Source organism: Eurosta solidaginis, chromosome 2 (assembly GCF_040869045.1).
Source record: "Eurosta solidaginis isolate ZX-2024a chromosome 2, ASM4086904v1, whole genome shotgun sequence".
NCBI classification, from domain to species: Eukaryota; Metazoa; Arthropoda; class Insecta; order Diptera; family Tephritidae; genus Eurosta; species Eurosta solidaginis.
In genome coordinates, this window is record NC_090320.1 from 21,989,562 (window position 1) to 21,994,474 (window position 4,913).

Sequence of the window (4,913 nt, forward strand, 5' to 3'; positions counted from 1 at the left end):
TGAATGTTGAATGATGGGCTGCCGGCTTGTGAGCATTTAATCCACTAAAAAAAAATAGTGAAAATGAATTGTAGGCGTTTGTAACCTTAGGCGGCAAAGCGCCTAGAAAAAAACTAAGTAGAAATTTAGTTCAAATGATTGAGCATTTAATTACGTGTCGATATATAAATAACTATGTACATAGTACATACCACACAGCGCGTTACTGTTATGGTCTCACCGCCCACCTTTTACCACATTCCTCAATAGCCGCGCATAACACACAGTAGCGCGCACCACAACAAACTCCAACTGTCACTCGTTATCCATCCATCATAATGTGCTTTAGGCCAAATTGAAAATTAATGCGTCAATGCGTTGTGTCGATCAATTTTGAAAATGTAGAGGTGGAGATGTCTAGATTCCGCTACATAACGCGCTGCGAACGGCGCAGCAAAGTGCAAGTACATCAATCAATGTGCGTACGTCTTAACTTGGTCACCTCATTATAAGCTGGCCGCATTGCCAGCTATGTACTACATTAAGACATACAATGTCCAAAGTATAATTTTGGACAACGCGTCGGTTCGTTTGTAGAATGCAATTCATAAAAATCAAAAAACTATTAATTTGATTGAAAATCACAAATCAAAAGTTATTTGATGTCGTAGAATCGTCATAAGGATTCACTCAACTACTGTAAATTGTTGGCAGCCCATTAGATTTTCCAACGCGTTGAGGTGATTGATTGGTATATTGTCAAGCGGAATACGCTGGCCATGGCGAGTCCAAAACTTAGCCCTACGTCTTGAGATTGCATCGCACTCCAAGAGGTAATCTGCGTTGAGCATGGAATATGCGCATGAGATGTTTACAGCTTGAAAACTGATTCACTGCTTCCTCAGCGTGATCTCAGTCGCTGCGCTCACAATGTAGGTGAGACCCGAATAAATTCCTCATATTCTACGAAGCTATTCAGGGCATCCCTGACTTAGAAGCTTTTTTATTCAATTTATTGTTCTACACCATGATTCAATTACTAGAGGTTTGTTCTTCAATGACGGCAGAGCTTTGACACTCCCAAATTGAAAAATCTGGACGGGTTGCTTTTACGAAGTAAGGAAAGCGGGGAATAATTCAATTCCCTTTAGCGAAAATTGTAGTAGAAAAGTACATTTAGTAGTATATTAGTAGTGATAAAAAATTTGTAAATGCCAACAGGTTTTGGAGGAAATAATTCATTTTCTACTAAATATTTCATGAATTTATAAAGAGCTATGTTGGTTTAGAATTTTATTCAAAAATACACTATCACAATTTGTTTCAAAAACCCCCTATATGAGCATAAGTTCAATGCATTTTGACATAAGAGGGAGTTAATGAAAAGCATTCTGAGGCGTTCTTCAATCTAATTCTAATATAGGGCGTTTTTGTGACAAATCATGAAATGGTAAGTTTTTGAAAAATATTTTGAGATAGGACTATATTGAAAAGGCAGCCGACATGGTCTGCCAAAAAAAATGTAAAAGGAAATGGCTTATTGTCTTAGAACTGTATATTCCAGTCTTGACTTTGACAGAAGAGTTCAGCTTTTATGTGGTCCTGCTACACAGGGAGTATTCACCTTTTTACTCTGAAATTTCGGAAAGCTCCTTTACGTTGAGTATTCATGGAAGTCTTCCGTTAATTTAGAATATTCGGAACACGTCCATTTCATACTACCTCACGGGGTCCGAATATATCAAATAAGTATATACTACATAATATTCCAAATATAAACCGATTCCCCAAATTCTTAAATGGGGACGAATTTTCCGAACATACGGAATGAATAAGTTAACATGCTCAATGAGTACGTTTCATTATGGCATCTCCGATATTTACTAATTACATTTTTATACTCAGTTGAGCAGTGCTCACAGAGTATATTAAGTTTGATTGGATAACGGTTGGTTGTACATATATAAAGGAATCGAGATAGATATAGACTTCCATATATCAAAATAATCAGGATCGAAAAAAAATTTGATTGAGCCATGTCCGTCCGTCCGTCCGTCCGTTAACACGATAACTTAAGTAAATTTTGAGGTATCTTGATGAAATTTGGCATGTAGGTTCCTGAGCTCTCATCTCAGATCGCTATTTAAAATGAACGATATCGGACTATAACCACGCCCACTTTTTCGATATCGAAAATTTCGAAAAACCGAAAAAATGCGATAATTCATTGCCAAAGGTGGTTAAAGCGATGAAGCTTGGTAGATGGGTTGATGTTATGACGCAGAATAGAAAATTAGTAAGATTTTGGACAATGGGCGTGGCACCGCCCACTTTTACAAGAAGGTAATTTAAAAGTTTTGCAAGCTGTAATTTGGCAGTCGTTGAAGATATCATGATGAAATTTGGCAGGAACGTTACTACTATTACTATGTATGTGCTAAATAAAAATTAGCAAAATTGGATGAAGAACACGCCCACTTTTTAAAAAAAAAATTTTTTTAAATTCAAATTTTAACAAAAAATTTAATATCTTTACTGTATATAAGTAAATTAAGACAAAATTCAACTCCAGTAATGATATGATGCAACAAAATACAAAAATAAAAGAAAATTTCAAAATGGGCGTGGCTCCGCCCATTTTCATTTAGTTTGTCTAGAATACTTTTAATGCTATAAGTCGAACAAAAATTTACCAATCCTTCTCAAATTTGGTAGAAGCATAGATTCTGTGACGGTAACTGTTCTCTGTGAAAATGGGCGAAATCGGTGGAAGCCACGCCCAGTTTTTATACACAGTCCACCGTCTGTCTTTCCGCTCGGCCGTTAACACAATAACTTGAGCAAAAACCGATATATCTTTACTAAACTTAGCCCACATACTTATCTGAACTCACTTTATCTTGGTATAAAAAATGGCCGAGATCCGACCATAACCACGCCCACTTTATCGATATCGAAAATTACGAAAAATGAAAAAAATGCCATAATTCTATACCAACTACGGAAAAAGGGATGAAACATGGTAACTGGATTGGCTTATTGACGCAAAATATAACTTTGGAAAAAACTTTGTAAAATGGGTGTGACACCTACCATATTAAGTAGAAGAAAATGAAAAAGTTCTACAAGGCGAAATCAACAGCCCTTGGAATCTTGGCAGGAATACTGTTAGTGGTATTGCATATATAAATAAATTAGCAGTACCCGACAGATGATTTTCTGGATCACCTGGTCCACATTTTGGTCGATATCGCGAGAACGCCTTCACATATACATCTAAGGGCCAGTCGCTTTTAAAACCCTCACTAATACTTTTAATTTGATATCCATATCGTACAAATACATACATTCTAGAGTCACCCTGGCCCACCCTAATGGCGATATCTCGAAAAGGCGTCCACCTATAGACCTAATGCCCACTCCCTCTTAAAATGCTCAGTAACATCTTTCGTTTGATACCCATATCGTACAAACATTCTAGAGTCACCCCTGGCCCACCCTAATGGCGATATCTCGAAAAGGTGTCCACCTATAGACCTAATGTCCACTCCCTCTTAAAATGCTCAGTAACACCTTTCGTTTGATACCCATATCGTACAAACATTCTAGAGTCACCCTGGCCCACCCTAATGGCGATATCTCGAAAAGGCGTCCACCTATAGACCTAACGCCCACTCCCTCTTAAAATGCTCAGTAACACCTTTCGTTTGATACCCATATCGTACAAACATTCTAGAGTCACCCCTGGCCCACCCTAATGGCGATATCTCGAAAAGGCGTCCACCTATAGACCTAATGTCCACTCCCTCTTAAAATGCTCAGTAACACCTTTCGTTTGATACCCATATCGTACAAAAATTCTAGAGTCACCCCTGGCCCACCCTAATGGCGATATCTCGAAAAGGCGTCCACCTATATACCTAATGCCCACTCCCTCTTAAAATGCTCAGTAACACCTTTCGTTTGATACCCATATCGTACAAACATTCTAGAGTCACCCTGGCCCACCCTAATGGCGATATCTCGAAAAGGCGTCCACCTATAGACCTAATGCCCACTCCCTCTTAAAATGCTCAGTAACACCTTTCGTTTAATACCCATATCGTACAAACATTCTAGAGTCACCCCTGGCCCACCCTCTTAAAATGCTCAGTAACACCTTTCGTTTGATACCCATATCGTACAAACATTCTAGAGTCACCCCTGGCCCACCCTAATGACGATATCTCGAAAAGGCGTCCACCTATAGACCTCATGCCCACCCCCTCGTAAAATGCTCAGTAACACCTTTCGTTTGATACCCATATCGTACAAACATTCTAGAGTCACCCTGGCCCACCCTAATGGCGATATCTCGAAAAGGCGTCCACCTATAGACCTAATGCCCACTCCCTCTTAAAATGCTCAGTAACACCTTTCGTTTGATACCCATATCGTACAAACATTCTAGAGTCACCCTTGGTCCACCTTTATGGCGATATCTCGAAAAGGCGTCCACCTATAGAGCTAAGGATTACTCCCTTTTAAAATACTCATTACCACCTTTCATTTGATACCCATATCGTACAAAAACATTCTAGAGTCACCCCTGGTCCACCCTAATGGCGATATCTCGAAAAGGCGTCCACCTATAGACCTAATGCCCACCCCCTCTTAAAATGCTCAGTAACACCTTTCGTTTGATACCCATATCGTACAAACACATTCTAGAGTCACCCCTGGCCCACCCTAATGACGATATATCGAAAAGGCGTCCACCTATAGACCTCATGCCCACTCCCTCTTAAAATGCTCAGTAACACCTTTCGTTTGATACCATATCGTACAAACATTCTAGAGTCACCCTTGGTCCACCTTTATGGCGATATCTCGAAAAGGCGTCCACCTATAGAACTAAGGATTACTCCCTTTTAAAATACTCATTACCATCTTTC